We start from the raw sequence: 9,832 nt of genomic DNA on the forward strand, positions 1-9,832 counted from the left end.
GACAGGGAGCCTGATAGAAGGAAACTGTGGTGGGTTGACCTTGCCTGGCCGACAAGTGTCCACCAAGCCACTCTATCAGTCCTCCTCCTCAACAAGACAGGAGGGTAGAAAATACAACAAAAAAAGCTTGTGGGTCAAGATAAGGACAAAGAGATCACTCACCAATTACTGTCACAGGCAAAACAGACTCAACTTGGGGAAAATAATTTGTCAGTCAAAATCAGAGTACAATAATGAGAAATATGAACAAATCTGACCAACAGCTTCCCCCCACCCCTCTCTTTTTTTCCTGGGCTCACCTTCACTCCTGACTTCTCTACCTCCTCCTACCGAGCAGCACAGGGGGAGAGGGAGCAGGGGGTTGCAGTCAGTTCATCACAAGCTGTCTCTGCTGCTCCTTCCTTCTTTGTGTTCTTCTTCTGTTCCAGTGTGTTGTCACTCCCATGGGGCCGCAAGTCCTGCCAGAAAACCTGCTCCAATGTGGGCTCCTCTCCACAGCGTCACAGCCTCCTTCGGGTGAATCCGCCTGCTCTGGCGAGCGGTCCCCCATGGGCTGCAGGGTGCATATCTGCTCTGCCATGGACCTCCATGGGCTGCAGGGGGACAGCCTGTGTCACCATGGTCTTCACTGCAGGCTGCAGGGGAATCTGCTTTAGGACCTGGATCACCTCCTCCTTTTCCTTCTTCACTGACCTTGGTGTCTGCAGGGCTGACAGCTTCTGCACAGCATTTTTTTAGCCCTTCTTAAATATCACAGAGGTGCTACCAGCGTTGCTGGTTGGCTCAGCTTTGACCAGTAGCAGCTCCATCTTGGAGCTGGAACTGGCTTTGCCCAACATGGGGGCAAGTCCTGGTGTCTTCTCACAGAACCCACCCCTGCAGCCCCTGCCCACTCCCCTGCCCCAGCTTGCCACACAAACTCACTACAACAGTGATCGGCTACAGGGCAGAGAGTGGGGATTGAAAAGTAGGGAAAGGGAGACAGAGAGAGATGGGGGGGGTAGCAATGGGCTACAGGACAGAGAGGAGGAACTAATAAAAAGGGAGAGGGTACCAGACAGAGAGATGGAGAAAAACAAATACTAGTGATAAGCCACAGGGCAGAAGGAAGAATTAAAAAAGAAGGGGACAGTGAGGTTGACAACAAGGAGACTGAGAAATACCAAAACCACTGATGATCTAAAGGGGAGAGAGAGGGGAAATAAAGAACAGGGACAGGGAACCAGACAGAGAGAGAATAATAAAGACAAAAATGGGCTATGGGACAGTGAGGGAAGGAGTTAAAACATAGGGACAGGGACCTGGAACAAGAGAATCTAAGAAAGTAAAAGTGTATCCAGAATACAGGGCAGAGAAAGGAATTTAAAAATAGAGACACAGCAGACAGGTGAGAGCGGCAGGAATCATGAAGGGCTAAAGGGCAGACAGGGAGGAATTAACAAGATTGGCATAAGACAGACAGATAGATGGAGAAAGACAAAGTAGTGATGGGCTGCAGGGCAGAGACAGGGGATAAAAAAAGAGGGATGGGACAGGTCAGAAGTGCAGAGAGAAAAACAAAACAGAGAGGCTGAACAACAGAGAAAGAGGGGGACTTGGAGAACAAGACAGGCAGAGGTACAGGAAGAAAAAACAAAAAAATTAAAGCAGTGAGAGAAAGAGAAGGTGGGGGCAGGGAGGGACTGGGATGCAGAAGAGGGGTGACACAGCCCCAGGGTTTCCAGGACTCACTGTACCTCCCGCTCTTGGAGCTGCTGGGAGAATTTGACAATTCAGACATGTCTGTCTGTCTCTCCCTCTCCCTTCCTCCTCTGTAGCTGCAGTCACTTGACTGTCATCCACCTAAGAGAATAGATTGGTGCCTTACAGCTCTTACAATATGAGGCTTCCTAGAAACACGGCCTCACATGCACAAACACACTACATGACTGTACTGTGGTTTTGGTTACGCATACAGACCCTGCCGTGCACACTGGTGATCGGATCTGCTGAGGACTACACTAAGAAGGATCCATCCTCACCTGGAGAGGCAGGCTATCTCTTGTCTGCAGCTGCTGGCTGGATCCTCTTTATTTTATTCTTCAGATAAAAAATATTCTTCAAATGCAGACCACTATGGAATCTTCCCATCCGTCTCGTACTTTCACGGCAGAAGAAAGGGCAACCAGGGCGAAACGGTGGCAGCTGACATCCACCTGAGAGAAGAAAAAACAAACAAACAAAAAAAAACATTAGCACAAAGCTAGGCAGGAATCCAAAGCTGCCTTTTTTTTGTGAAGGTTTGTGAAGACAGTACGACTGAGCGGAGGAAAAAGTATTTTTGCGTCATCTTCGGTACAGTTGTTGACACAGGCCACTAGAGCTTTTGCATTTTTCAGACCACCGTGCCTTTTTTTTTTGCCTTTCTTTTTTGACTCATTGGCAACTTTACTTTCACTAGAACTCACTTTCCTAGATACACGCAGGTGACAGACACAGAGACCTACATACATTTTCTCAAGCCTTAGTATAGCCAAGGCTTCATCACCCTATACGTCCCAAGTTGAGTATTTTTGCTAGAGAGCACAGCAACACATCTGTCCTTGTGAACTGCCTCATTGCAAAAAAGGAATCATTTTTTCCAGGCCATTGCTCCAAACGGTCAAGATCTTTTAAAACCGCAGTTGTGCCACCAAACCCGCTCAGGGTCCCTCCTAGCTTTTGACCGCCCTGAGATTTAACAGGCACACGCTCCATTCCATCTTCCAACAGCAAAAATACGTTAACGCTCTCGGACCCAGAGCGCAACCCTACGGATGTCCACGCACCCTGCCGTTTTGATGAGGAGCCGCCGAGCATCCCTGCGAGCACAGCTGCACGCGCCAGATCGGTTTCCCCTACGCCGCGAGCTACCAGTTTCGGTGAACGTAGTTTCTGATGCTTTAAACCGAAAACCGTATCTTGACGCTTCGCCACAGCAGAAACAACCCATCGCTAGAACGCTACAAAAACGCAGTAACACCAATTGCAAACCCACAGCAGCAACAGCTCCAGAAATATTTAGACCAGGAACAAGGGAGAAGCTGTTTTATTTTTCATCTCACGCACAGGGGAGCGGCAGGCAGAGAAAAGGGTCGGCATTCTGAGCCCTTACAGAAAACGGGCATTCTCCTTCCATTCCTCGGCCCGACCGTGAAGGTCTAAATACCGCAACACTAGTACGGCAATGTCGAGAGTAGGGAACAGCAGCCCTGCCACTGGACTTGCCACTGACCCATGCTATTTACGTAGCAGGACGCGTACGCAGAGGGACACGTTTTGCCACACATAACCCTGAACTTCCTGAAAATTTACGTTTACCAAAAAAAAGCCATTTGGAACATATTGCCAAACAACGTTTGGCAAGAAAGCTTTGATGCGTTTGACACACGCAAGTTTTTGGTCACTTGCTATTTGCTTCCTGTTGCTGCTGCTGTTCTTCCTTCAGAAATTCTACTCGTCGCCAAGTTATTCACTACTGGTTCAAGCATTTGCCTTCCTGGTATTACCAGCACATTCACAGAGGCAAGTAACTTAACTGCTCTTCTACAATTATCCAAACAACAATTACAGCCATGAAAGAGAAGGAGAGGTCAGGCAGCAGAAGAGCTCTGCAGGCTGGCACCAGTCAATATTGCACTCTCTAAAAACAAACAACAACAAAACAAAACCGTGACCCTGTAGCCTTCTTTTTCTTTTTTTTTTTTTTTTTTCTTTCAGAGCTCATCCCTGCCTCAGCATTTTGTCTTGTCAGAGCATGAAGCGCAGGTAATCCGTACCCTGACGACTTCTGCGTGTGACGAATGCCTATTCAGAAATAGTCCAGATCTGCAAGACTGGTGTCATTTATATGGTTTTAATCATCATAACTCAAATTTTATTTACTCACGCATTTGTGAGGAAACTAATTAACTTTTAGACACTGCCTCTCCTTTTTTTGGGGGGTTGGGGGTGGAAATGCGTTAGAGACTGAAAAACATTACGATTCAGAGCTCCCAACCACGAGGGAGTGGTGGAGAAATCAATGAAAGCAAAGACCAACAGCAGCAACATCAACTGAAAGTTGGCTTTAATTCCGATCACGTACTTAAGCGACTCTCCAAGTCTATGCCTCGGTCCTAGGAATGACTAGTCCTTTTTTGGAAGGACAGACTTTTTCACTTAAAAGTCCTAGACTGAAGACTCCGCTGAACGGAATGGGGATTGTGCCACGGGACAACATGCCATCTACACTCTTAATGGGGAAGGAAAAAAAAAAACCACCAAATAAAAATCAAGTTTAAGCACCAGTTCCCATCATGTTTCACTCATTACATTTCTACTGGCATCTAGGTGCTCAAAAATGAACTACAGGGACACCACATGTTCCTAAAAATTCAGTTATACATAAAAAAGTAAAAGGCTATTTCCAACTTGCCCATAAAATCAGTATGAACAGAGAGAAGAGAAACACTCGACCCTGAAGAAGCTCTGAATTTACCAGACAGGAAATGTCATTCTTTCCCCTGAAACAAAAACACATCAAGGGGCCAGTTCAGGAACAGGGCACGATCTGTTAACAGCAATTTTTCCATCACCTTTTCTGCACTAGCAGCAAATTTGCCTTCTCTGTGGATTTAACGTGGAGCATCTGTAGTGCCCTCGAACTCGCAAGTGTTTCTCTCCGCTCCCCCAGCCCGATACGTGCGATTACCTGAGCAGCAAGCAGAATTGACCACGCAGGATTTTCTTCATGTGACGCAGAAGGTGACACTGGGAGAAGAGGCGACAAAGAAATGAACCTGCTTGTCACACCCAGCCAACGGTGAAAAGACAGGGGAGGATTCTGCCGGAAGGGCTCTGCACCCCAGGAGCTCCCGCCGGCCGGTTTCTCTCCCCTTTGCCCGGTACCGAGGGGACGACGACACCTCGCCCGCGCCCCCTCGCAGGGGGGGCTGCCCCAGGAGAGACGGGGGACCCCCACCTCGCTTCTGCCCGCGGGAATGGACCGGGAGAGACCCTCCACGCAGAGAGAGGAGCGCGGCGTGGATTGCATGCCCGAGGGAAGAGGCCGGGCTCCCCGCTGGCAGAAGGACAACTCACCTCCCTGCTGCTCGGAGCTGCTTGCTGCGGACAGCCCTGCCTGCGCCTGGCCGCTCTTCCGCCGTGCTGGGAGCGCAGTCCGGCTGACGGACGCTCCAGCGAAAAGACGCTCCAGCTAACCGCGCCTCCTGCTCCTTACAGCCGCAGGTACTTTTGCCTCTGGCTAATGCACGCTCCAGACAGCGGACACCCCGCCTCGTTCCAGCTCCCGCTTGCTACAGTTCTGGCTCGTTGAAGCCCCAGCTCCGCACTGAAGCTCCGGCTGATTTCAGCTGCTTCTCCTTACAAGCTCCAGCTACGTGCAACGGTCTGGGCTTTCCATAAGGTTGTATATCAACTGCTGTCAAAACTGGAGCATTGGGATTAAACATCAGAGTTACATGCCGAATAAATATTCGTTAGTTTGCGCGATTAATTACTTAACAACTATTCTGAGCAGCGCAGAAAGAAGAGCTGGACTCAAAGACGGCACGTGGGGTCTGAAAAGTGCCTTTCCCCCCCCACAGACCATCACAGATGTTGAGTTCGGCCTGCTGCGTGCCGGACTCCCAAACTTCGGCGCCCGACACAACCAGACCCCCATCTCCAAGGAGGGTCCAGGCACCCTGCCCGCCCCCGCTTCCCCCCGCAGCCCCCAACACCCTCCCACCCGCCTGCAAAACCAGCCAAGCCGGCTCCCGCTTTTGGCCCCCACACCAGCTGACTCGGGGCCCATTTGGGAGCCAAAAAACCCGGCTGCTGAGCCCGTTCTCAAGGCCCAAACACACAGGGCCGGACCTCTGTTTCTGGGCCCAAAGCCGCGCAGCTCAGTCTGTTTCCGAGCCCCCACATCAGCCACGCGAGCCTGTTGTCAAGCCCCAGGAACAGAAAACTTGTTCTCCATTTCTGACCCTGCAGTGCCCACGGGCGACGCTGAGCGTAGCCACCCCACAGCCCTGCACCCCCGGGGCCCCACGCGTAGTTTCGGGGAGTGCTCGGGACCTGCGGAGGGCCCGGCCCCACGCCTCTGCGGGGCAGCCCCAGCACAGGCAGGGCGTCGCTTCACGATTGCCGTTTCAGGCTTTATTTCCCCATCATCACCGGCACGGCCAGGCCCCCACCCCAAACCCCCCAGCCGAAGCACCCCCGCGGGTAGCCGGGCCCAGCCACCCAAAAAACCAAGAAAACCAAAGAGGGTACAAGACAGAGACCGTGGGGAAAGGCAAGGAGAAGGACACAGAAACAGAGAGAGCACGGGAGGGATAGGGAGCAGGACAGAGAGATGGAGCAAGAAAGGAAAAAAGGACGGGAGGCAGAACCAACGGAAAGAGAGACTAGGACGGGGAGCAGGACAAAGGGACGGAAGAGGGGAAAAAAAATAGCGACGGGCTGCAGGACAGAGATGAAGGGATTAAATAGACACAGGGAGCATGACGGAAGGACACAGAGGGACAAAAGGGACAAAGAGCAGGCCAGCATCGGAGGGGAAAAAACCAACTGCGATGGGCAGCGGGAGAGAGATACAGAAAAAGAAAAAAGTGCTGAGGAACAGAAAAAAGAAAGAAGCGACAGCTAGCTGGACAGGCGGACACAGTTAGAAAGGGCGGGAGAGGGAATGGGGCAGAGAAAGACAGACAGAAAAGGTAGCGAAAGAAAGCAAGGCAGAGGAACAGCAAGGCGGGGCGGGGGGGAAGGGACAGGGGTCTGGACAGAGATGGAGAAATAAGCAGCAGGGACAGAGACAGAAAGAGGGACAGGGAACACGGCAGAGAAGGAAAAATCAGGACAGCGGCAGGATGGAGATAAAAAACTGGGACGATCCTCAGGACAGAGAGGAATACGAATACGAGCAGGGAGTGGGACAAAGGGATACAGCAAGAAACGATGGGACAGGAAGCAAGACAGAGCGACAGACAAGAACAATGACAATGAGAGAGAGAGAAAGAGACCGTGAGAAGCACAGGGGGTTGGGGAATTTAGAAAGAGAGATATCAGGAGCCCTGCAGAGAGAGGGAGGGTGAATAAAAAGGGGCAGGAAGCAGCACAAAGGGTCACAGAGAGTAAGAGATGAACAGGAAGGAGGATGGGGACAGCGAGATCCAGAATGACAAAAATAAACAGCAACAGCGAGCAAGACAAAGGGAAAGAGAGAGAAAAAGAAAGTAGGAAGAAGAGAGATAGGAAGGCAGGGACACAGAGCAGCACATATAGGCACAGAGAGGAAAAGAACGCCAGGGAACAGGCCAGAGAAATCAGTAGGTGGGGAAGAGGCGGATGCAGATCAGGACAAGGAGATGGAAAAGGAAAAAACAGCAACTGGCTGCAGGATAAAGACAGGGGGCGGGGGGGGGGGGGAGAGGGAGCAGGACAAGAACACAAAGAGAAAAAGAAAAGGGGGCAGTTGAACAAGAGAGAGAAAGGAGGAGAGGAAGAGGGAGCAGGACAAGAGAACAGGCAGAAGAGGAGAGGTACAGGTAAGCAAAATAATAAAAAAAACCCCAAATATCACAGCAGCATGAGAACGCAAGGGGGCCAGGAAAGGGGGAGGGAGCGACCAGGACACACAAGAGGAGCGACAGGGCCCCGAGGGCCCAGGACTCACCACAGCTCTCGCTCTTGGAGCTGCCAGGAGACCTTGCCAGCTCAGACGCTTCTTTCTCCTTCTCTCCTCCTTTCCTCTTCTGTAACTCCAGTTGCTTGGCTGTCCTCCACATAACGGAACACACGAGCATCTTGCAGCTCTTACAAGATGAGGCCTCCTAGACACGTAGCCTCGCTCGCTCACTATGTGGCCGTACCGCACTGCTGGTCATGCATACAGACCCTGGCGGTCTGACCTGCTGTGGACTACGAGGCAGGATCCTCCCACACCCAGAGAGGCAGGTTCTCTCTTGCCTGCAGCGGGAGGCAGCTGCCAGCCAGATGGCCTTCCGTTTCTTCTTCTTTACCTTTCTGTGGCCTCTCCAGCTTCAGCAGCTCCCGTCCACAGCCAGTAAGCGCTCCGCCTGTCCCTCTGTGCTCCCGTGCCGCGAGGAGAGGGAGGCCAGGCAGAGACGGCCCACGCAAGCCTGAGGCTGCTGCAGTCAACGACATCCCCGGGGGACGAACGGACAACCGCACTCACAGCGTGGCCTCTGGGAGAGGGAAAGAGGCAGCAGTGACCGTTATTACCGTAGCTCGACCCTGGCCGGAGCCCCTCCTTCCGCAGACGCCGCTCGTTCCCCGCGCCGCTGCTAACGGCGCCCACGTTCAGGGAGACTCGAGAACATCGGAGGGCCAGCTTGCCGCCCTCACGACAGGGCTCGGGGGCTGCCTGCGGCTACAGCACAGGCTTCAGGGGAGGGGCTGGAGCTGGGGGCAGCCGCACGGGCCGAGCGGGGCCGGGTGAAGGCGCCGGTGGAGCTCCGGCGACTCGGGGAGGCGCCCGCTGGCCGCGCCTGGGGGGTGCCCGCCTCCGTCCCCTCTTCCCTTCTATCGGCTCTCGGGGAACTGCCGGGCGCTGCCCTGGCCCGGCTCGCCTCCGGCGGACCGGGAGCCTGCCGCGGCGGCCGCTTCGCAGCTTCCCGTCCCGCCAGCCCCGGGCAGCCAGCGGGCAGGAGGCACCCCCCGCCACCGACCCCGCCGGAGGGGATCGCTCGCCTCACCCGCGGTCCCGGCGCTCGCCCGCTGCCGCTGAGACCCCCGCCCTGCGCGCCACCACGCTGCTCCCAGGGACCGCGCATGCGCCGGAGGGGCCGGAGCCGGCGCGCGAACGCCGGGCTGGCCTACGCGAAGGACGGCGCATGCGCCCGGGAGGCGCGTCCGCACGGCTGGTCGGGGAGCGAGCGCAGCGGGAAGCCCGCGGAAAACCACGCGAAACCGGCAACGCTCCTGCGTCTGACCTGGTCGGACTCCGGGGGCCGCGGCGTCAGCCAGGACTACGCCCCGCCCGAGAGCCACGCTGCTGCCCGGCCGCCGGGTCCGCGAAAACTACAGCTCCCGGCATGCCCCGGGAGGCAGCCTGCCCTGCTGCCTGACCCTGCGGGGACACCGTTTCCCTTTTCACCCACCCCCACGCCGGCGCAGCCGCAATCCCCGCCGAGCCCCCAGCGCCGCTCTGGGCCGCTCCGGCGCGCTCCCGCCGCCCGGCTCCGAACAGTCCCCGCCGCCGGCTCCGGGCAGCGCCCGCCGCCGCCGCCGCTCCGGCACGGCACGGCCCCGCTGCCGCTCCGTGCGTCCGACACAGACCCCGCCATCCTCCTCGGGGCTTTCCCCGGGACCCACCGTGCGATTGCGCAGCCCCGCCGCGGGGCCCGGTGCTCCCAGCCCCCCTGTGAGCCCCCAGGCCCCCCCCCCCCCCCCGGCCTCGGCACAGGCGGCCCCCGCCTAGGAAGATTCACGGTCCGAGGGGCGCCTGGCCCCGCTCACCTTCTCCCGAGGGGCAGCCGCAGCTCCGCTCCTGCCTGGACTCCCACCAGCCCCGGCGCGGCCCCTCCCCCGGCAGTCCCCCCCTTTACAGGGAGGGGCCGTCGCCATCAGCTTCAGGGTCCGCACCTGGGGCTCATCCAGCCCCGGCCCGCAGCTGGAGCCCAGCAGGAACAGGGGGGGCATGGCCCGACCCCCCCAGCGCCTCACCTTCTCCTCCCCTGGGCTCCCTCACGGCCCCTCGCCCCGTGCAAAGGGAGCGCAAACGCAGCCCGGAGGGCAAAGGGGACGGGCGGCCAGCGTTTATTCAGTCAGTCGCGCGCCTGTCGAGTCCTGCCAGCGAGTTTGC

General features: G+C 55.8%; 1 long non-coding RNA gene across 3 annotated transcripts; it reads right to left on the reverse strand.

The window, feature by feature from the left end:
- Positions 1 to 421: 421 nt before the first annotated feature.
- LOC138688884 (uncharacterized) lies at positions 422 to 9,510 on the reverse strand. 3 transcript variants are annotated; one of them, XR_011327677.1, is made up of 6 exons: positions 7,682 to 8,714; positions 5,101 to 5,449; positions 4,712 to 4,770; positions 4,180 to 4,252; positions 2,022 to 2,195; positions 422 to 635 (listed from the first exon to the last, which is right to left on the reverse strand). It is a non-coding gene; the product is annotated as an uncharacterized lncRNA (long non-coding RNA). The 3 variants fall into 3 exon arrangements; XR_011327679.1 differs by lacking the exons at positions 422 to 635; positions 2,022 to 2,195; positions 4,180 to 4,252 and adding an exon at positions 9,487 to 9,510 and having other exon boundaries at positions 4,642 to 4,770; positions 7,682 to 8,213; XR_011327678.1 differs by lacking the exons at positions 422 to 635; positions 2,022 to 2,195; positions 4,180 to 4,252 and adding an exon at positions 8,724 to 8,788 and having other exon boundaries at positions 4,642 to 4,770; positions 7,682 to 8,213.
- Between the last annotated feature and the right edge of the window lie 322 nt (positions 9,511 to 9,832).

This window comes from Haliaeetus albicilla, chromosome 14 (assembly GCF_947461875.1).
Source record: "Haliaeetus albicilla chromosome 14, bHalAlb1.1, whole genome shotgun sequence".
Lineage (NCBI taxonomy): Eukaryota > Metazoa > Chordata > Aves > Accipitriformes > Accipitridae > Haliaeetus > Haliaeetus albicilla.